The sequence below is a fragment of the Peromyscus californicus genome, unplaced genomic scaffold (genome assembly GCF_007827085.1).
Source record: "Peromyscus californicus insignis strain IS unplaced genomic scaffold, ASM782708v3 Scaffold_7__1_contigs__length_154581171, whole genome shotgun sequence".
NCBI classification, from domain to species: Eukaryota; Metazoa; Chordata; class Mammalia; order Rodentia; family Cricetidae; genus Peromyscus; species Peromyscus californicus.
The window spans coordinates 88597221-88621789 of NW_026294595.1; the positions used below are offsets into that span (position 1 = coordinate 88597221).

At 37.7% G+C, this 24569-nt stretch overlaps 1 long non-coding RNA gene across 5 annotated transcripts in view; it reads right to left on the bottom strand.

The window, feature by feature from the left end:
- Positions 1-24569, bottom strand: part of LOC128101980 (uncharacterized) — a 171051-nt gene that overhangs the window by 65324 nt on the left and 81158 nt on the right. For 3 of the 5 annotated variants that reach the window (XR_008215283.1, XR_008215282.1, XR_008215286.1), the window contains exon 2: positions 9624-9831. The exons of the other annotated variants lie outside the window; for them this stretch is intronic. This is a non-coding gene — a long non-coding RNA (uncharacterized LOC128101980). The remainder of the gene's footprint in view (positions 1-9623; positions 9832-24569) is intronic. 5 annotated transcript variants of the gene reach the window in all.

The following is a 24569-nucleotide window of genomic DNA, read 5'->3' on the forward strand; positions in this document are numbered from 1 at the left end:
AAAATTCATAGACTAGAACAAATAATTCTTACCTGTTCATCATGTTATGGAAAGAATAACATCCCTGCAATGATACTCATATCCTAAACTTGAACTTGTGGACATAGTAAGCTATGTGGTTAGTATAAATTAAGATTAGAGGTGGCATTTAAGTTGCTATGCAAGTGCCCTTAGGCTGCAAAGATTCTTCTTATTCTTCTAGTCAGACCATACTAACCACTAGTCACAGGAGTCCTTGCATGTGCACCTGGGAGGCTGAAGAGAGAGAACAATACAATACAATACAATACAATACAATACAATACAATACAATATAATACAATACAATACAATACAAGGTGTGAGTGGTACTGCTTGATTTTGTATTCTAAGATGGAAGGATGGGTCCTAAGCTAAAGAATATGGAAATCTTTTTTTTTTTTTTTTTTTTTTTTGGTTTTTCAAGACAGGGTTTCTCACTGTAGCTTTTGCACCTTTTCCTGGAACTCACTTGGTAGCCCAGGTTGGCCTCGAACTCACAGAGATCCACCTGGCTCTGCCTCCCGAGTGCTGGGATTAAAGGCGTGCACCACCCAGAAAAGGGGAAAAAAAAAAAAAAAAAAAAAAGAAACAACACAAATGGGGGGGGGCGTTGGGGGGAAGGTGAGGGGGACGGGAGGGGGGAGAACAAGGGAATCCGTGACCAATATGTAGAACTGAATTGTATTGCAAAATAAATTAAAATAAATTAAAAAAAAAAAATAAAAATAAAAAAAAAAAAAAAAAAAAAAAAAAGTAGATTCAATAACCCATCCTTTTATCCTATGATATCTATACTATCCCCTTTTCTTTTTAGAGACTGTATTTATAATCAACTCCCTTTAAATAAAAATAACCATTTATTAACAATAAAACAAAACAAAACAAAAAAAAAAAAAAAAAAAAAAAAAAAAGGCGTGCACCACCACCGCCCAGCTGAATGTGGAAATCTTACAGAAGTCGGAAAAGGCAAAGATAAGGCCTCTCCTCTAGAGCCCCCTAATGAATGCTAGCCCCCCCACACTGACTCCAGTTCAAGGAAACACATTTCAGGCTTCTGGTCTACAGGACTGGCGGAGAACAAGTTTGTATTGTTTTAAGCTATTAACTATGTGATAAATTTTACAGAAAAGACTGAATTATCCCTACCATTATAGATAGAAATTTCTTTGGGTCATTTTTAGATAAAAGGAGTATTTATCAACTTAGCAAAGAAAGAGGTGGTTTAATTTGTCAGGCTTTGACTATGGTAAAGATGTGTCTGAATAACCATAAGTGAGATTTGAATACAGGCTAGCAAAAGTCAAACAGATTACTGAAATTGCTACTTTTACTCTTATTGTTAAGGATTGCTTAAGTGATTGAAACTGTGGACCAGATCTCTTGGTACCATTTGTATTTTACTGCTTATCTCTACTTCTTAAATTACAAACTAGAGAGTCTGGCTTACTTCAATGTATACACTGTGATTTATCTTATAGGCTTTCCGTTATATACTATTTATGGTCCAAGTTTAACAAGAAAAGCAAATACTAGCGAGAGAAAACAGGGCTTCTACAAAAAATGGTGAGATTATTTATACTGATGGAGATATTGTTCTTTCAAGAAAACCAATTAAAATCTATGATCATTCTTTCAAATCATTCTTTAAATTCCCATTTATATTCATAGGTTCTTTTTCTCCCCTAGTCTTTATAAATAATGCATTTAATCAGAGTCCAAAAACAAACCAGTCATCCAACCAATGGAATGACCCACTCTACAAACACGCAAAACCAAACCAAACCAAAATAAAACAAAACCCAAGAAATTACAATTTATCAGGAATCATTTTGAAAATCAGCAAAAATGACTTGAATAAAATTCCTCATATTCTGTATTTCTATCTGTACAGTGTTGCAACAAAGGGCAAAAGAGTCATGTCTTAGGTGACTAACGTCATGCATACTAATGGGCCACTGATTTGTTTGAAGGGGCCCTTCTCTCAGCTATCAGCCATATGACTCAGCATCTGAAGTGAAGTTCTAAATGTCATCATTGGAGGTAGATCCAAGGTGGTGTTTGGACAGATTATATTCTTTGGGAAGTTGCAGGAGAAATTCCTTAGCTGTAGTCACTTGTTTTGAAAGTGTTAGCACCAGGTATGGTGGCAAACACCTTTAATTTCAGAGCACAGGAGGCTGAGGCAGGAGTATTTCAGGGTCCATGCCAGCGTGTGCTACATAGCAAGTTCCAGGCTATTCTGAGCTATGTAGTGAGACATTGTCTCAAAAGGGAAGAGGGGGGTAGATTGAGCATATGGCACAAACTTTAACATACAAACAATAAAAATCTCATTGGTATGTATATAATTTCACATTTTACTTAAAGCAACTATTTTCAGAAATTCATTCATCATGAATACTATGAAAAGATCAGATGTGCAAAACCAAGGATCATCTGTAAACCTTTTGTGTTGCCCAATTTTGTGATTCTACTTGGTGAGGTTTTAATGATCAGTATTTTGGTCAAAAACAGTCATGACATTGATGTAGAAAAGTTTTAAATATGATTAACGTTTGAACATAGTCAACTCAGTAGAGTGTATACCTTCCCACTGCACAGCTGTGACACATCATACCAGCCAGTGTTTTGCACGAAGAAAGAGGTTCCAAAGGAAGAAGAGCTTTTGTCTCAAAACTGAACAGAGACATCGACATCGCTGGAGTTTTCTATTCTATGTGCTGGCTTCTGCTGAGGACTGCATTCTCTAGACTGCAATGTCACTTGGCACCTGATGCTGCAGCCTGCTGAAATTGTGTAGTTCGCTCTCTCTCTCTCTCTCTCTCTCTCTCTCTCTCTCTGTGTGTGTGTGTGTGTGTGTGTGTGTGTGTGTGTGTGTTTGTGTGTTTGTGTATGTGAGTGTGTTTATGTATGTGCTTGTGTGTGAAGATCAAGGAACAGCTTTGGGTGTTGCTCCTCAGGGTCAGTCCACTTTGCTTTATACTGACATGGAACTTGCCAAGTAGACTGGTCTGGATGGCCATCAAGCCCTATCTGACTTAGCCTACTCAGTTTTGGGATTACAAATGCATGCTACCATGTCCAGCTTTTTCATGTAAGTTCTGAGAATTCAAACTCTGGTCCTTGTGTTTGTAAAACAAGCACTTTTTTGACTGAGCCATCTTCTCAGGGTCTCTGATTAGTTCTAATTCTCTCTTCCGTGACAGTCACCATTGTGTTATAGTTTTAAAGCGTTTCCCCTGGTGACTATTTTCAATCATGCTTTAGACAATGATATTTAACAATATGTGCTGTAACAGCTGTTGAAATAAGCTCAATGACTCTGGATCAAGGCTATCTTAAGCATTGCTTTGTTTCCCTTAAAATTAATCCGTTTAATAATACTTAAAATTATGTTTTCATTTTCTTTAGGATAAAAGTAGAATTTCTGACTGAAACTCTAAAACATCTCTGGAAATAGCCATATAATTAAAAGCAAAGCAAGGCATAGTCAGAAGACCTAAGTTCCTTTCAAGGTTATTAAGCATATTTATAAACACATATTAATATGGAAACTTTAAAAAGCAAAACTGAAAATATTTCAACTCTAAAGCTACCTTTCTCTGGTTGCTGCCAAGGAATTCAGCCCTTACGTAATTTGTGACTCAGATTATCTTCTTCATAAACATATTCCTTTCTATAGAATTAACTGTGTCCTCTATCATCTGACATAATAAACGAAAGTCATTTCTCTTAAAGACATCAACAGCTCAAGGAAAAAAATAGTTTTCTCCCTAGGGCTGGGGGAGGACTTTTACTTTGCACTTTAAAATTGTTGCACTGTTCCAAGAAGATATTAGGATCAGTTGACTGACAACAGAAAAAATTTTCCTGGCAGAGAAAGAAGCCAGAGGAGATTCATATGCAGACAAAATTTTAACTATCGGGTTGTTTGTATCTCCCATGTCTACTCTAATATGCCAAGCTGGGATAAATCAAATGGGCTCTAAAAATGGTAGATAAAAATGTGATTTTGCAATAATTCTGGAGTTTTGTGGACTATCTATCTTAAGCATGCCTTTTCCCCCTAGTGTTATTTATTACCAGATAAAGATAAACAGCTATTTCAATATGCTCAGAAAAACTCCTCAGAAACTGCATTTTAAGTGTTATAAAGATATGACAGTTTTGCTGAAGTGCCAGTGTGAGGTTAAAGAGACTGAGCCACACAGGGAGATGCCTAAAAGCTGGTGGAAACAAGGATGGGAGGCAAATCAGATGGTGTGGTTCAGTGCTTGGTGGATGGGCCGCTCTTTAGGGGGCCATACTCACAGAGGTCATCAGAGCATCCTGCACAGGGTGTGGAGTATGCAGTGATGTAGTCTGCCTCTGTTCTGTTCAGATCCTCAGGGCTGGTCATCCATCATGTATGTAGGATGTGTGTAGGAATTGGACCCCTGGCACACATGTAGAGGACACAGCATGCTTGAGTGGACATCAGAAAGCCAAGCTTAGAGCCTTCGTGGTGAATTCCAGATTAAGTTTTAACTTTGGAACTATTCATTTGTCTCCCCTGGATTTCTCAACGCTGACCAGATCCATATGAGAATGTGTAGATCAACAGTTGTAGATTCTACCCTTAGTGCAGATTCCAATCTATGTGATATTTGTTGAAGAGTACAGGACTTCTTGATTTTTGAGAGTAAGAGGAGCAGATGGGAGCTATAGGGATGCCTCAGCTTTTAAGATCACTGGCTGCTCTTGCAGAAGACACAGGTTCAGTTTTCAGTACCCAAATGGCAGCTCACAACTGTCAGTAACTCCAGTTCCTAGTGCATTTTTCTTTTAGGTTAGAAATTCACTTACAATTCTTTTTTTTTTTTTTGGTTTCAGTTTAATTGTAAGTATATTATTTTGTTATTTGGAAACATTTTCTCCAAAAATCAAAATTCCTTATTTCCTATAATAAATATTTAGTATTTGATAGGAAAGCTATCTTGCATTATATGTATTTCAGTTTGTCAAAGATGTTCCCTCTCTCTTTCTACTCTCAAATATCCATGTTGATTTATTTTAAACCACAGATGATAAGCAGACAATTTTCCATACTAATAAGTCAAGAGTCTCAGAAATGATTCATTAGCCTAGCTAAACATGGACAAAAATTATTTACATCTTAGAAAATACGAAAGAATTGCAATTATAGTGTTCGGTAACTTTTAGCTTGCTTTTTGCTTGCATGGTATGAACTTGAATTTTAGGGATTATGGGATTAATATTTTATTTGATATCTGAGTATAGTGAACTTAATTGCATCTTAATCTCCTTCCTTCTCTAGGAAGTAGTTCTTCAGACTGCCCCAATACTCTGCTGTTAATGTCTGTCTCCTCATTGATGTTTAAGGACAACTCCAATTAACTCTAGAAAAGTCAAAGTGGGAATAGCATTCTCTTTTTTGCCCCTGGAGAAATAATATACAAAAAATATAGTGGTTTTGCATTTAACAGTTTAATGAAGCTCAAAAGTGCTAAATGGAGTTCATTTCCACTGTTGAAGAAGCATGCATTTGGAACAAGAGGATGAGCTAACACAGAAGAGGATGATCTGAACCCTTATTGTTCTACCTATTCCTCTAGCAAAGTTATGAATGGGCACAGTATTATCAGATATGGGTTCCTGATACTGATGAGAATACTAGGTAGGAGGGAGATCATGGAACTTGTCAAAGTCATACAATTCCTAGTCACAAAGCTGGGATTTAATCAGCAGGTTACCTGTATAAGCCTTTCTTGGGCACAACATGGCCCACATTCATTATACTGCCCATGTATATTTGATCACTTTTCTATGCATAGATCAGACTGTCTTGTAGACAGGGAATATGAAAACATGTATGAGACAGTTTCTGATTTCAGGAACCCTAAGTTGGAAAGAGAAGAGCAGTATAACATTGTAAACAACACTAGGCTTCAGAATCTGAAATAAAAGTCATTCAGATGAGTTCTCTAGAAATTTTAATATACCCTGGTCTTAATAGCAGTGAGAATTTGGAAAGAGTTCATGTATCTTGATTTTTTAGACATTTGGCCCAAAGATCAAGATGCTTTTTATGCTCTGCAATAGTCATCTGAAATATGAATAGCTTAAAAATGCATCTCAAACTCACTCAGACAGATGGTCTGAAATAATTTGAATTATCTGTGGGCATAGTGAGCACTTGGTTAACCCTCAGCAGGTGAATGAGAATCCCTAGGACAAAACAAAGGGATTCAAAACTGCCACCATTGTGCCATAAACAGAAGAATTAGAGTGAGCAGATAATTCAGAAGATCCTGTCTCGATGCCTTTAAAAGTGGGACATGTAACGCCTTGGGCTGCAAACAATTAGTCCTGCATGTCACAGAAGCTTGGGAGTGACAACACCCTTTGACAGCTCTGAACGATGAGCCTGTGCCCAGGAGAACGGCATCCAGAAACTGGCTTGATTTGATACTTTTCTTTGTTTAAAGCAACCAACACCTCAGTGATCTAGTGTACTCCAGGGTTCTATTTATCTGTTCTTACTGTAATGCAATTGTTTCAGAAGAAATAATGGGCATGTTAAATAACATGACCAATAGCACTTCAGAACAAATAAGAATATGGGAAATTTTAAATTGCTAAAAACCCCATATATTTATCTCTGCCATCTCTTTTAAATTAAGAAGTGATTGGATTTTTCTTCCCCTTATCTTACATTCTGTATGACTGAACTATAGTTGACATCCTGACCCCCATTTTTGTCTAATTATAGTTTATTCTATAAATTTCATGTTTGTAGGAAGCATCAGTCACTTAACATTAATGCATTTCACATAATTCATTTAATTGATATATGACTTGAAGCCTGATAGAAGCCTTTATACCGTCTTAGCTATTCAATTCTAGAGAAGCGAGATTCCTCCCTTTCTCTTTTCCATCTAATCTGTATATAATCTCAATTATACCTCTCAAATATCTCATAAATGTGCATAGTTCATGAAGTCTAATTATTTCTATGGACCCAGGGGCACGTGTCTTCCTGCTGAGACTAAATACTCTGGCATTCTGACTCCTGCTTCAGCCATCTCTCTGATCTAGAATACACTCAGAATAAGAGATTTCTTTTAATTCTGATCTTTCTTTTCACAGTAAATAATTACATAATAAAAGATCCACAGCTCGCTGCAACACTTAGGGGCGTGGCCTGGCAATCACAACCGATATTAACGTGTGCAAGACACTCCCCTTGTCAGGTGTAAGAACTAGCTCTGCAAGCATGAGTCTTCTGATTTTAGGGAAGGACCTCCTGAATGTACACCAGGTCATGTTTGTGACCCCTACTAAGGGTCACTGCCATTACCTCCCCATGAGTATTACTTTAGCAATCCTTTCTTTTCTTCTCCTTCTTGATCTCTTCCTCTTTCCTTTTTGTCTATAAGTATCTTCATGTTTCTTACATAAGAAAAAAAACTGTATGTTTTTAAAGTCGACTACAAAAACCTTAAACTAAACTAAACTAATATATTTATTTTGTCCCATTTCTGGTTACCGTGAAGAGCTCCTTTAGTCTGCATGCTCAGTAGAGTACCACAGGGCTTTCCTCATTGCCTGCCCATCTCATACTCCACAAGTCTCAGCTACTGACCTGGCTGCCATCATGGAAGCCATCTTAGTTCAGTGTACAGGAAAAACAGTGCTTGGGAAGATGCACAGTACAGACTTGTGCGACAGCACAGTTTCCTGGCTTTCCTTCAATCTCTGGGATGCTCTTATCTGCTCTGTGGGTTCCTTTCCTGCTTCCCCTTTCAGAGTTGTTGAAACACAGAGTAAATGTTGGTTAAATGGCTTCCTTTCGATCTCTGGGATGCTCTTATCTTGCTCTGGGGGTTCCTTTCCTGCTTCCCCTTTCAGAGTTGTTGAAACACACAGTAAATCTTGGTTAAATGCTAAACATTCTCCTGGTGGCCTCACTGACCTGATTAGTTATTTCCATGCCCGATAAATAAGGGAATGCTTCAATCTCATCTCTTTGCAGGAGCAACTGCCTCAGCTGTGGTGAGAATACACAGAGCCTCTAATTGTGGTCTCTGCCGGGTTGGTTTTAGCTGAGTTGCCTTACCAAGCCAAGTCTTTTGTGTAGGACCCAGTTCAATGATGAGTAAGAAGTGTCAGAAGATCTGGTTGTTTGGGCCTAAGATGGAACTTGTGCAAGATGACTCTGGAAACCTTGATGTACTGAAGCACAGGGACATCTTCAAAGACTGGTCAAAATAGGATCGTTTGAGCAATAATCATAATAATAATGACAATGACTAAAGGACATAAAAAACATGAAATATCCATGAGTCCTTATTGAGGTTAAATCCACAAACCACATGGGTTATCTTTGCAGAACACTGGAAACCAACTCATTGATCTCAAAAATAGCAAATGAAAAATGTAACCTGCCTTCCACTACCAGCTACCTTAGTGTAACCAAATGGATGATGAATGAAGGTCTTTTCCCATAGAAGTATTTCATCTAGTCAATGAATATAAACTAACAATAGTAGCATTATATCATTGTTTTGAAAATCATTTATGGCATGGTGAATCTAGGCAAAGATGCAAACAAATATATAGAGCAAGCTCATTTGTAAATACTACTACAAAAACTCATAAAAATATTAGTAAACGGGCTGAGGAAGTGGTTCTGTCAGTATAGTGTTGGCAGCATAATTTTGAGAACCTAATATTGGTTTACCAGAATCAACAATTGCTGGGTGAAGCATGTCTATAATCCAAGTGCTGAGGAACCGAAACAAGAGCATGCTTGGGTCCTGCTGCTCTGCCAGCCTAGCTGAATTTGTGAGTTCAGGTTCAGTGAGAGAACTTGTCTCAAGAAATAAAGTGGAGAGCAATTGAGGATGGCCTCCAACATTGATATCTGGCCTCCATACACAGCACATACATGTTTATACACACATACATATTAACAAAAAATTCATTAGTCATTTAAGATAAATAAGGTTATTTATATCACAAATTAAAAAATAGTTTAATAATAATACACAAGATAATATTACTCATCATGTAATAAATTGAAGGACAAAAATCATGAGATCATCTCTAATGACCCTGAAAATGTATTAGACAAAACTGAATATCTATTTTCAAAATAAGACATAATACCAAAGGAATTGGGAGAAAATTCATTAACATAATAAAATAAATACAACTTGGACCCAAAGATAATGTCTGTGTTAATGAAGGAAATTTTGTACAATTGGAAACAGAACAAAGGAATCCACCATCATAATGGTATTAAGCCCCGAACTAGGATATTAGACAGAATAATTATAAAAAAGAATGTGATTAAAGATATATACAAAATGCATAAATAAGACATTTGTGGATTATATGATTATGTACTCAGAAAACTCAAGAAAATCAACTGAAATTAACATTGTATATAGTAACATGGTTTTGAAAAGGTGGTTGTGTTAAATTAATATCTATAAGGAGAAAATCTTTTATGCATACAAACATACAGTCAGAAGATACAGTTGAAGAAAATGGTGACCAAATGGGAAGAAAAAGTCAAAATAATTTTTAATACCTACTTTTGAGTTGTTGATCAAGGGAGTCCCAGAGAAACCTGAAACAATACAGGCTATTGCAGTTGACCTTGGTTGCCTCCCATAATTTAGAGGTAAGTCTCTGTTGCTGAGGACACCACATATTTTGGACACAGAACTTGGAAACTGGAGCTGCATCTCATTGGGAGGACTTCTCCCCGATGATTAGCTCTCATAGGATTAGGAGAGCTGCCTAGGGAAAAAAAGCATTCAACGTGATGTGATGATGCCTATGTAGCACAACTGGAACGGCAAAATGTCTGCAAAGGTGCACTAGGGGTACAAAGACACACTTCTATTTTGGGATTAACCAACAGCTGTCTAATTCAGCTTAAGGCCTGCTCCACAGGAGGGAATTCATGACTAGTGCTGTAAACTTAGCTAACTACTCATGGCTAGTGAGAACATGGAACCTGGGGGACAACCTACTACTTACTTTCCTAAGCTAGTACACTCTCATAATTACTTATAGATGCAGGTAACTGAATCTCGCATCCCTTATCAAAGAAGGAGATTCCAAAGAAATCCGTGCATCTCTGTGTTCACTGCTGCCCTGCTATGGGCAAGATACAGAAAGAAACTGAGTATCCATTAACACAAGGATGAATTCAGAAACTGTGGTACAGACTGTATACATATCAGAGTAGTACTCATACAGAAAAGTGAAGATAATTCCACCATGTTTGCCAACATGGAATGAGCTGGAGGAAATACTAAATGAAGGACAAAGGTTTGATTTCACTTAGTAGATGAACCTAAAAGAGTCAGATTCGGAAAACATGGTAGAATAATAATCTCTTGGGACTGCAGCTGACAAATTGGGAGAATTTGAAAGAGTACAAAATTTAGGCCATGCTGTGAATAAATTTTGGATTTGTAATTCTTAGCATGATGACTATAGTTATCTATGTATCTATAGGATTCTGTGAGCATATTTCAAGTGTCCTGACCACATGTGTACAGGTGCTCAAATGTACATAGTGATGAATTTATTATTTTGACTTTGGTCATCAGTATATAATATATACATATGCCAAATCATCACATTGTCATCTATATCTATCTATCTATCTATCTATCTATCTATCTATCTATCTATCTATCTACCTATCTATCTAATATTTCTTTTTACATGTTTGGGTTTTGCCTACATATATGTATGTATACCGTAGTCATGTGGAGGTCAGAAGAGGGTGTCAGATTCCCCGAAACTGGAGTTATGGATGGTATAAGAAATCATATTGGTGCTGGGAATCAAACCTGGTGCTGTGGAGAGCAGCCAGTTTTCTTAACTGCTGAGCCATTTTTGTCAACCAATTATGTAAGTTTTTGAAAAGGCAAAAGCATTAAAACAATGACCCATAAAATTTCTCAAAAGAAACTCATGAAAATACCTTTATAAAGTTAAAGTGTGGAAAGCCTTCCAAATGTTGCACATAGTGACAAGGTGAGCATCTACCAGTCACATTGCATATACTCTATGACAGACATTGATTTAGAACTCTACAGAAAAGTATGTGAATAACTTGTTGAATATTTAAATAGCTATATGGAGTAGGTATTACTATTGTTTCCCTGTGGATATCAGTATGATATAAGGAAATGCATTATTTTGTATGCTTTGAGGAAGGTAGATACAATGGAATTTAGAGATTCAAAAAGGAACAACCATCTGATTGGGATCAGTAAAAATGATTTATTAGTAGAAGCAGAATTTGACAGAAGGAAGTCTAACAGTAATGGGCCAAACACTGTGCAAGTTCTAGTTCAATGACATGAATCATGTGTCAGCCCTTCAAGAAACTGAGTTCTAATTGGGCTCATTAACTTAGACCGAATATTGCTTGTTTTAGTGTGATCAAATATCAGTTTTATGGAAACTTAGGCTGAGATATTTGAGTAGATGAGTTTACTAGTGCGAGCCTTAAACACCAGGGGGGAAATGTACAGAAAACCATGAGGCACTTCAATATTCTGCCATAGACCACAACTAGGGTCAAGTGTTCACATGCAGTCAATGCCCCGGAAGTGCTGCAAAGAATCATCGCTGGGTATAGGGGGTTCTCATGTAGCATCATGCAGTGAGGGCAGAGATGGTTTTATTACGTGCATCCAACTATATTAACTATGCATGTGGCCCAGATGCTTGTTCTGTTTTATGGCCCACATATCTCTTTGATTCCAAAATCTCACACTGGCTTTCTCTAAGAAGAATGAGTATTTGGGCCACTGAGGCTTTCTTTTCTTTTCTTTTTTTTTTTTTTTTATCTTGCATTCTCAACTCCTTTACAACTAGAAAAACTTTCAAATAAGGATGGTGTGAATGTTGTTTTCAACTGTGTCTCAAGTGCACCTTTTACAATCAGAGAATTGTTTTGGAAGGAGAGAGGGAGGGAAAGATGGGTGGGGTATGGAGGGAGAGAAAAGAGATGAAAACTGCAGATAAAAATAAAACCAAGAGCTTTCCTCCTATCAGGTGGTGTAATTTAATAACAGCACCACTAAAGGGGGCATCAAGGCTTGTGGTACAGATGTTGCTTAGTCATCTGAACTTGTGGTACTCAGTGCAAAGCCTTGTGAATCCACTGAAGGGACCTAACTCATTTTTCAAATGGTGCCTGCCAATCAAGAAGAGCAAAACAACTCCACAGCAGTCACAAATATGCAACACTCAGAAATATAAGAAGATGGTGTGATTTGGGGCCCTTGAAGTATCAAACAAGAATATTGTGAGAATACAGAGCTTCTGTTAATGAATTTGATGCAAGACTTAGAAAACCACTCAACATAAAGCACAGACTTAGCTGTTGCCACAAAATTAACATTCAGGTTGAGGTGAAGAAGCATGAAGGTGTTTACCTGGGAATCGCCGTAATGTAGACAAGTAAAGTGTATAAAACAAGCATTCATATTGTCCTTGGAGTAATGGCTATTTAAAGATGGTAACAGTGAAGGTCAGAATTTTTATTAAGTATCTAAACTGAAACCACATACTCCGTTTACATTTATGGCAAAATGATTGTCCTACAAGACTTTAAAGACTTTCTGAACACAGAGTCACTTATTATATATTTTATATTTTTTCACTTGTCTCTTTCCTGATCTCTGAATCTCAGCAAATAAAAACAGAAATAAAAGAAGATGTCTGAATGTAATGAGAAGGGAAGAAGTTTAAGAAAATGTAGGTGACTCATTTGGGTAGCTCACGAAGGTGGGCTGTACTGTCATAGGGACCAAAACTTCCAATGATTAATGTTATCTTTTAATTTAGCTCTCATACCTATTTTTTTCTTTTAGCCTAAAGCATTGTTTGTTTGTAAAAGTATGGTCTATTGCATTGCTTTTAAAATGGTATTCGGATTTAGAGTCGGGGTATGTAGCTCAGTGGTAGAATGCTGGCCTCACATGTATGAGGCCTGGTGATAAATATTCAACACTGCAACACAAACAAATAAAATTTAATGCTTATTCAAAACATCCTGTGGAATCACACTAACTTGAAAGCTCAGGCTCAATAGATCTGATCAGGGGCTGCAGAACAAGTTTGCAGGTGATGCTGTGGCTACTGCTGCTGTTGGAACGACGTTTGGGTGCTAGGCTCCTGGAGTGAGAATATACTTCCTTGAGATGCTTCAGGAACGCAGAGTATGATGGCTTATATGTGAAGAACCCTGCAAGCTATAACCATGGAGTAACAAATATGATTAGAAGTCTCAGGAAAACTCAAGATTGTGTACAAAAGACATTTCCTTCCTCTGGTGGAGCATTTGCCTTCTTATATGGTAAATCCCATAGACGTGTGTCTTCTACTTTTTACAACACAGTAAGATCTAGAGGTGAGGATTAGTGCTGTGGTCTATGCTTGTGGAAACAGGGCCTCAAATATAAGTACACCTTAATTATCCCATTATACCAAAATCTATTTCTGTTAAAAATAATTTTGTTGCCCTCCCCACGCTAAATCTTACTACATTTCTGAGCTATAAAATAATGGCTCACCTGTACCCAGTAAGAAGGATGTCATTTTCCTCTAACATAAAGCCAATCTAAGGTTTGGCAAACCATAATTCTTATGGCCAGGTTTTGCATATAATTAAGTATGTTTTTGTTTTTATTGTTGTTATTTCCAAATGATTAAAGAGAATCTAAGAAAATAATATTTCATGACATTAAAGTTATGTGGAATTCAAACTTCTGTGTTTAGAAATAAAGTTTTATTGAAACACATCACTATTCACTCATTTTTGTGCTATATATGGGTACTTACACTATTCAAAAGAAAGGGAAGTATCCATAGCAGAGACTTTACATGGCCCAGGAAGAAAAAATATTTACTATTCAGCCACTGGAAGAATCTGCCAATCTCTTCCATAATCGAATATCAAAAAGTAGTGTGTGGTGTAATGTGCAGATTTTCTTTCCCACAGCCTATTTATTGACCAAGAATTAAATTAAGACTTATATTTCATTTAGTGATATTAACTAAATCTCTCTTTAAGAAGAGACTTAAGTGAAAAATTTGTATATAATTAATTTTTCAAGTCCAGTAGGATCTTAGAAACTGAGAGTCCTAGTTTATCGGTGTATTGTGCCATGATCATGAAAAGCCTGGAGTAGGTAAAATGGAATACCTTTAGATCTAGAGCATTATGAATCTAGTAATTATGTGAAGAACTGAGTAGAAAAGAGTAAAAGTATGGAGGAGGAAGAAGAAAGAGAAGAGGAGAGGGAGGAAAGGGAGGGTAGAAGGGGAGATGGAAAGAGAAGAGGGGGAAGAGAAGAGGAGGAAGAGGAGAAGGTGGGAGGGGAAGAGGGGAGGAGGGAGGGGATGATGAGTATCGGGAGGAAAGTAGAAGGAATCGGACAAGAGTGGGAATAAGTGGCTTAGTGTGAGAACCTTCAAGGGAGGAGACTTAAGATCTTCTAAGAGTTAGCAAATGCCATAAATAAACGACACGAATAAATGATGTTTTACCGGAGAAATCTAGAAACGGCAGTTTCACATTTAGGATGAATCATAGCTTGAATCTAAAGAAAAGAGCAGAAAAATGCTCTTTTGTGATTGCAAAGCAGCATCGCTTTCTAAGGTCTAAGGTTTTCCTTTCTAGATCTCCAGAGGGAGGGGGGAACAGCTGATGCATGCTGTAGAACCAACAAATATCTGTTGAATGGTGGTAAGCTTGCCCAAGTTAGTTAATCTGGTGGTTTGAATGAGAAATGTCCTTCACAAGCTCATGTGTTTGAATACTTGGTGCTGTGGGATGTTCTGTATGGCAAATGTGTTGCTGATTAGTCAATAAATAAAACACTGATTGGCCATTGGCTAGGCAGGAAGTGTAGGCGGGACAAGGAGGAGAATAAAGCTGGGAAGTGGAAGGCTGAGTGAGAGAGACACTGCCAGCCGCCATGATGAGAAACAGCATGTGAAGATGCCGGTAAGCCACGAGCCATGTGGCAAGGTATAGATTAATGGAAATGGATTAATTTAAGCTGTAAGAACAGTTAGCAAGAAGCCTGCCACGGCCACACAGTTTGTAAGCAATATAAGTCTCTGTGTTTACTTGGTCGGGTTTGAGCGGCTGTGGGACTGGCAGGTGATAGAGATTTGTCCTGACTGTGGGCCAGGCAGGAAAACTCTAGCAACAACTTGGTCTCCTCTTGGTACTTCTGTTTGAAGAGATTATGGGACCTTTAGGAGTTGAAGCCTTGTGGAGGAAGCATGTCACTGAGGGCGCGGTGTTTGAGGGTGTATAGCCCCACCCCACTTCCTGTTCTTTTTCTTTGCTCCTGTGTTTCATCACAGCAACATAAAAGTAACAGATACAGGTTAACTTTGTTAAGTCTTGTTTCCTCTTCTAGTAGATGAGGCAAGAATACCCACTCCTCAGTGTTGCTGTAAAAAACTGCATTCATATAAAGCATGAAACCAGCATATCATATGGCCTTGGCCAGTGCTGAAGTATGTAACCCTAGCTGGTTTGGAATTCCCTCAGACTCACAAAGATCTATGCCTCTGCCTCCTGAATGCTAGGAACAAAGTCATAGTTCACCACATCTGGCCTGTTAGCAGTACTTCTATTTCATCCTTCTAAGGATACTGTCAAGCAGACAACAGATATTCAAATAGTGTATGTTGACTATATAATAGAAAAAAAAATCTCCCAACCATCAGTGTTAGCCCTGTATGAAACAATGTGTGCCATATGAAAAGTGTCCTGAAAGGAAAACCAACAAGACAAATTGCCTGCACTGTTCTGAGCTGAGATTATTACAGTGGTAAGTTCCTTTTACTTACAGTAGCCTTAACATTATCAAGCCTATGAGGCCCTGGAGACACATCGGCCTTGCCCTGTTGTAAGATATTACACAGAAATAGCACAGTCCATTGATGATTACAATCAGACACAACTTTGATTGAGATAAAGAGGCAAAGAAGACAGAAGGAGAAAATTCCATGTATTTCCCAAAGAATGCCACATGCTGAGAAAGCTCTTTTTCCCTAAGCATTTCAGAAAATGAAGGGTTCTGTGACTGGCTGTGTCTTACCCCCACATTCAAAGACTTGACAGACTCAAAAAGGAAATCGAACCTTTAGCTCTGGCCTGTCCATGACCTTCCTCAGAGGTTAATTGAGATAGAAAAGAAAAAGTAGCAAATCTTTCCCTGCTCAATTATAGCACACATTTCTCAGCCTTTTTTTTTAAACATCATTATGAAGCATTAGCACTAACCGTAAAAAGGATTGGATTTATGAAACTCCTCATATCTCAAACAAGAGTCAGAGAACCATAAAAGTTTGAAACTAGATTTTTCTTTTTCTTATACTGTGTGTGTGTGTGTGTGTGTGTGTGTGTGTGTGTGTGTGTGTGTGTGTAATACAGTTTTGAAGCATGCTTACTTGCATTACTAACATCTCTGAGTGAGGCAGACAGGCAACCCTCCCTCCCATTTAGAGAGAAACACATTAAAATTGAAATTAGAATGATTCCTTCCAAGACCACATGGATAGAATATATCAGACATAAGATTAGGGATTCCAGCTCTTTGTCCACTGCTCTTCCCACTGGAGGACACTCTCTTCATCCATGAGCCTCTGGGGTAAAGGGTAAAGAGCAAAGGGCAATGGACAACGGCAGCCTATGAGCCTCCAGGCCTTGAACAGAGCCAGCCACAGGCTTGGCTATCCTTATGTGAAACACATGCCCTGATGACATTTATCATGTTGGATGTGCATGTAAAAGTGACACTAGGCTGGAGGGGGCCTGGGTCATATTCATGAATAAGGTAACTACAGATGCACTTCAGTCTTGTTTAAATCATGTGCTCATTCATGGGAAGGGATCTATTTTATGAGACATTGACTTCAAATCACATTGTATTTGTTTTAGTAAAAATAAACTGATTTTATATTTATATTTTGCATGCAGAGTTTGCAGACTTTAATAAGTTTTATCTTGACTGCTATTAGATTATACAGTGACTTATACTTTGCAGAGACAATGGAGTAAATGTGGTGTATGTCTAAGGTCTCCTCTACAGGTAACTCTGGGGCAATTACATCCTCTTTTACCTCTGATGAGAATTACATGTGTGAAAGTGTTGGATTTCCTTTTATAATATCACAAATTTTCATATTATATATTAAGTATATTATATATTATATGTGTGTAGCGGGAATCTTAAATGGTCTTATTAATAAAATCAAACCTGATGCCAGGTATTAGGGTGAATGCTGGAGGATCAGAGAAGCAGAACAAGTCACAGCCAACCTCACCTGGCTAACTTCTCAGCTGATCCTGTTTCTTCAGACTGGAAGCCTCTGTGTCCTTATCCAAATGGATCTCAGCTGAACTGCTTCTCGAAAGCCTGAAAGCTTAACCAGCTAGTTTCTGGTTTTCACGCCTTATATACCTTTCTGCTTTCTGCCATCACTTCCTGGGATTAAAGGCGTGAGTCACCATGCCTAGCTGTTTCCAGTGTTGCTTTAAACTCACAGAGATCCATCCATCTCAAGTAACAGGATTAAAGGCGTGTGTTCCACCATTTTCTGGCCTCTATATCTAGTGGCTGTTCTGTTTTCTGATCCCAGATAAGTTTATTAGGGAGCACAATATTTTGGGGAACATAATATCACCACATATGTGTATAATGGCACACACACACACATATACACACACACACACACATATACATATACATACATATATACACACACACACACACACACACACACACACACACACACACACACACATTCCCTAATTTCAATTAAAGGCTAAATAAATTGATTTTTTGAATGGTCAAACTGAAAGCATTTTAGGAAGGGGTTTTGAAAAGATAATAAACATTTCAAAGCATACTAAATGTTTCTCTTCTAAGCATCTGGAATATATACATATTGAAATACTCCCATTTGGGGTATTTTAATAATATTGTTATTTGTAAGTTAATATTAGAAGGTTATTTTTAAGCCTGCAATACTTTTGAGAAGTTTAAATAAAATTTGCTCCAAACACTGTTTCAAGTGTATTTGTGTATATGTGTCTTCAAGGGGTGTGGTTGACAAGATGGGGCACATTTATTTGAGGGGAATCTAAACATGGCCATAACAACAAAGGACAGCAACCACTTTCAAGCTGTTTGAGAAGGCTTTTGTTTGCTCAGACAGTTTTCTTTTTTCCTTTACCCCCATCAATCCCGCAGCTATTTGAAGGAGAACTCCACTAGGTCATTAACAAGAAATCCCAGCTGTGGGTACTCTGTCCTTGCGTGAAGTCATTGCTGATGTCAGCCTCTGTAAGGGAGATGTCCATCATAGAATGATACAGCTCTCAATAAATTCACTGATTTTTTTTTAATGAATTGAGGGAGCTCCATATATCCATTAAGTATATTTTACAGTCTGACTCACTTGAATTCAACCTACTTGTATGAATAGTTTATTTTTCTTAACAGTCTTGTCACAAGCTGTTTTGAAACTCAAAAGTACTAATGTTAATAACATACCCATAACTATTCCTCTACAGCTTATGCTGTTATGTGTTATGTAAGGAAAAATGGCAAGAAGGAGAAAAAATGAGTCCTCAACTTGAGCTAAATAGGTGAGCGAGAGACTAAATTATAGTACTTAGGTTGGAAATGCTATTTTCCAGCTTTTGAATTTTTTCATTATGGCATGACTAAGAAAAAAATTGCACGCCTACAGATTTGCATACACAATGAATTTTAGTTAGAGGAGTTAAGTTTTATCAGAAGAAAGTTAATAATTTTTAAAAGGAATGAAAAACTCTCCTTACTCTATGCTCTTATCTTTTTCTTATGTAACAAAATTCAAATTCTTTTAAGACTCACTGCTCACCTTTCCTAAAGCAAAGTACAAGACACTTACTTTAAAGAGACCTGCTCACTGGCCTCATCTATAAGGTTGTAGTCATTTGTTGCATGTGGGCCTCAGCCACACATTTAAATGGTTGCTTTTTATTTTAGAAGCGAGCCGTTTACCAACACCTTTCTCTCTTCTCTAATTCCAACACCTCTCTCTCCTCCTCTAAAGCTAAGACTTTTGCTTCTTATTTCAACACAAGACCGAGAAATCAGAAAAACAAAACAAAACAAAAAACACGTTGCTACCAAATCTAACCATATGTACTTTTGTCTTGTGTTCCTTTACACTGGGTTTCTTAAATTATTTTTCTGTTTCTATAATATAGTATTCTGACAAGATCCCCTGCAGGGGAAAGGGTTGTATTGTGGCTTCCAATTTCAGAGGGATATAGTCCATCATGAGGGAGAAAACATGGCAGCCGGGCAAAGAAGGTATGGTGCCAGGAACAGGAGGATGGGAGGTTAAGGCCTAACCCCAGTGACCCACCTCCTCCAGTGAGGCTCCACTTCCTAAAGCTTCCACAACCTTCTAAAACTGTGCCACTGGCTAGAGATCAATTGTTGAAACACATGAGCTTGTTGGGAATACTTTCACAGACAACCCACAGCATTGGGTAAACATGTTCCAACAGAAGGTCAGTGCCTCTATTTTCATTTTCTTTTATTCATCCATTTATTTCATCCTGGTGGCAGCCTCTCCCACTCCCCACCCTGCCCTGCATCCTCTCCTACCACCCTCCAATCCTCTCCTCTTCTGTCTCCATCTACAAAAGGGCACATCTCCCATGAGTATCAATAAAACACCAGTGCCTCGATTTTCACAATAGATCCCCATTCCCTAGGATCAGTTCAGAACATCACTTCCATGGTAATCCTATCTTTCTCTGTATCTTTAGTTGCTACTTTTTTTTTTACAAGATAATTCCAGTCAGTACAAACACAAACCATCATATCTTCACTTGAAATACACTCTTTTCCAGACCCTTACATTAATGTTGGTCTAAGCTCTTTGTTCTATCCTATAGTAAATCCCTCAAATGCATCTGTGTCCAGAGTCTCCACATCCACCTCATCACTGACTTCTCTGCCCAATCCACTCCATTCAGGTTGTCTTCCCTGGTTACCCAGAAACCATTTTGAGAGACTCTCAGCATTCTCCTTTTAGCTCAATACATGATCTGTTCTTAGGTTGTATCCTTTAGCTCGTGTTCTTAGCAGCATTTAAAACAGGTCATCTCTCTTCAAGCCCATTCTTCTGTGTTAGATTTTAGACATGTCCTGCTGGGGTGGTTTTCCTTTTCCATCAGAGGCTTGTCTTAGATGTCTCCATTTCTAGCTCTTTTATTTTCAGAAGGCACTCCACCCTTAACACTATTCCTTCTCTTTAGATCATCAGGTACTTTCTGTTTTTTTTTTTTCAGTGTAAATGCTTATGACTTTCAAATTTCTATCATCTCAAGACTAAGACTCGCCCCAAGCTCTACACTCCTCTATTTAAATGACTGTTCATGTCACTTGAGTAATGGGCAGACATGTCAACATCTGCAAGAAGAAAAGCAAGAAAGACCCAAACCATATATCCCACTATGTCAGAAAGTTTTGTGTCCCCAAATCTGTAAGTTGAAACCAATCCCCAGTGTAATGGCCTTTGGGTACAGGGCTTTGGAGAGGTGAATAGTGTGAAAGAAGTCATGAGAACAGAGTCCTGGGATGATAAGTCAGTCTCTTTAAAAACATTAGGGATTTCCCAGGTTTTACTTTTCAATTCATTGAGATCTCTGTTCAGATATTGCCTCCTCACAAAAGTCATTCTGGAGCATTTTTATATGTCATGACCTGGTGTTTTTTCTCCATTGTATTATTTTATTCTTAACCATGTATTTATATTTATTTATTGATTGATGATTGATTGATCGATTGATCAGCCTTTCTTCCACCTGAATGCAAGATTTGGCTTTATTTTTATGTTTTGGATTCTTGGTGAGAAGTAAATGAAAGAGGCTGACTCTGCTCCCCAGCCAGAGTCCTCTGTTTATAACTGTCCATTGAGCCTACGCTTCACGTCCTCCATTCTTAATTCCTATGCTGACATTTTCCCCTGAGTAAGATCACAAATCATCTCCTAAATGAAGGACCCCAACCCTAGTGCAACCTCTCCTCATGGATCTTGCCTGTCCTATAGTCTAAAATAATACAAAGCCATCCCTCTTGAGAATCTGTGAGATATGTTTAAAATCTTTTTCCCTATTTTATACATTTATTTCATGAGCAAAGGGAATATTTTCTGAACAAAAGTAATTTTCAATGTGATAAAAATGTATCGTTGCAGCAGACAATGCAAGAAGCCATTAAACACATCAACATGAAGTAGGATAAAAAATATATTCAAGAAAATTTATTTCAACAGATTGGAATTAGGAATTCTAGGAAAAGTCACCTGGAAATTGGCAACAGTCAGGACTTTTCATTTGGAAATAAAAACATTTTGATGAAAACAGAATAGATTGCCGGGGTGGTGGTGGTGGTACACATCTTTAATCCCAGCACTCTGGAGCTAGAAGCAGGCAGATCTCTGTGAGTTTGAGGACAACCTGGTGTACAAAGCAAGTTCCAGGACAGCAGCACTGTTACACAGAGAAACCCTGTCTTGAAAAACCAAAATAAATAAATAAATAAAAACATAGATAAATAAATAAATGAACGAACGAACAAACAAACAAACAAACAAATAAATAAATAAATAAATAGAGGAAGTTTTGGTCTAGTAAGCAGGGGATCTAAAAGTTATACCAAGTAGCTTATCTAACAACCACCTCAAACATATCTCTGAGCACTTATGGGATGTTTACTAGGAACCAGGATAAAAATGAGTGCACCAAAATGCTACAACTAAATGAATTAGCCATTCAAATGAGCAAATTCCCTGTGGCTAGACTGGTCACAATATTGCACACCAGTCCCTCAAATGCTACATACTCTAGGACAAATGTTCAGAGCAACTAATTCTTTCCTTGGTTCCCAGACTGGCCTTGAGCAGCAAAGGCAACTGGATTTATTTTGTTCTGGCAGCAGCTTGGTGGGAACATAAACTAGAGATACTTGGGAACAGAAGGTCTGGGCAGGAATAGATGCCTTCCTGATATACTATAGGAAACCCTCCACTGCTGACTGCACGCGAGGCAGGAGTGAGGCGAGCAGTAAACACTAACATTTTCAAAGAATTGTCTAATATTCATGGCGGAATCTATAAAAGGTGACTTTGAATAATCCTTTCCCAGAAAACCTGTAAAAGTTTTATAAAATATGCCACAAAAATGACTCACTGTAGATGTAATTACTGTGCAACCTTGGAAACTGATGTAAAAAATTCAGCTGCCAGCATGTTAACGGCCACCTAATATATGGGTTGTTTGATTGGACTCTTTGGGCAAAACTGCAAAATTCCTAACCCATTGCTGCTATATATTTTATCAGGGACAAATTTAGCTACTTTCATTTTTTAAAATGCCAGTTTAGACACCACAGTGAATCAAGTCAGTGTTGCTTAATTGCTTGCACGCATTAAATCTAACACACTTCTGCAAACACTAATTTAAGTCTTTGCTTATTTTTATTTTTTGGAACAGCCGCAAATTTCTAATGCCTGAATTATAAAATTTGGCAAGACCATTGCTTTCTTAACAACAACAGCAAAGCCCTGAAAGTATTACTGCAGAAGTCTCCTTTGTGCACTTGGCAACTCTTTGGTGGCTTTAAAAAATTATTTTCATCTTAAATTAATAGTGTGGTAGGAAATGAGCTTATTGCCTGCATTTTGATTTTAATTACAATATAGTGTTTTTGTGGGTAGAGTGGAAATGCAGTTTTTAGTAGCATTATGTGCTGTGTTTCTCTTATGTCTTTGGCCTTGGCTAGGGTGATCAAATATACTGTCAATTTAACAGTTAATGTCAACCAAATATGTCAACTTTTGAAAAATGCCTTCTTATTATAAAATGCTCACTCTATAATCATCACCATTCTAGGTTTTGGTCCCATGGGCTGTCACCTTTGGAAAATTGAACATAAATTGAATTTTGCAAAATTGATTCTATGTTAATGTCACTACAGGTGTTTGTTTGTTAAATGACCTTAGCAATGAATCTTTTGGAAAAGAGACCTCCTTCCCTGTTTTGTAAGAAGGTTTACCTGCTTAGTAACTTTACAGATATAACATTTTATTCAAAGCACAGCCCATCCCAACTATAGGCAAAGGGTTAGAATGCAAAGAAATGCTCTATGGATCTTCCTGATTAATAATTAGGACCATTATGAAAGTTAGGAACAAATACAGTAGGCACACACATGAGTTGGGCCCTTTGGTTAATGCCTACAGTATGTAGTCCGTTTTATTCTGTGACTGAAGCTGCAAGCATGCAAGTACTCCATTCTACCAATCTATGCATGCCTCTGAAGGTTATCAATTGAATTTTCAGTTTTATGCAGTTGAAGCAATTCCTCATCTTATTATAGGAGGTACTGTAGCTGAATGGCTCTAATTTACTTATGGGCAAATCAAACTATTTTTGTAGAGAAGAACTTTTTAAAACCACATAAAACCTGTTAAATAGTAGGATTCATGATGATGCTTTCCAGTATACCAATAACAGTAAACACTCTCTTGTGTTTTGTAATTATGAGTTTCATAACTACAGTTACTAAAATTCAAATCATGTTACACATTTAATTTCAGTTCTATAGAAATACATTTTTGGATGCTTCATGTAATTGAATTTCTTTGTGCTCGAGTTAATCCAGGTTAAGGATTACAATGTTTTCACCTAGTCTACAGATGCAGAACAAATGCTGAACCTGGAAGCTATTTCAACTGCAAACACAACTTCGGCCCTTCATTAGCTTATGCATGTTTTCTTAAGCCATCAGGGTCAGTGATTCGAAGATCCCAGTAACTAATCAAGGTAGATGATGGTGAACAGCCTATAGAGTGTGTATATACACAATGGAATTTTGTTTTTAGATTTGTGATTTTTGAGCTGGAAAGAATGTTCGTAGAGGCCAGGAACCCAAAGAAGGACCATAGGGGAGCTAAAGGGGCTAAGGTGGAAGAGACTTACTAGAATACATGTGATATGAAAATAAATAGGAAAATACTGGGGATGGAAAAGCATAAGTAAGGTGGAGACAGAGGGATGGGGAAGAGTAAAAGATGGGGGAGAGTTAATCAAAACTAAGGATATATGAAAAAGCCATATGAAACCTACAACTTTGTAAGTCAATTATGATACTTAATTAATAAAGATTTTGAATAGAAGTGCCCTCTGTGAGTGGATAATGCTGATCCCAGAAGCCACAGGTCATTCAGTGAAAACTACTAGGAGAAATGGGATATCTCCTAGGAGCTGTTGGTTTCTAAGTAATCCACAACAATATTGCCCACTGCCACTGCTTTTGGTTGCCCACCAGAACAAGACGGTAAGTTATTATTGCTGAGGATACCTCATGCCTTGGCTGTGGGACATGGAGAAATCAAACTGGAACTGAGCTAGA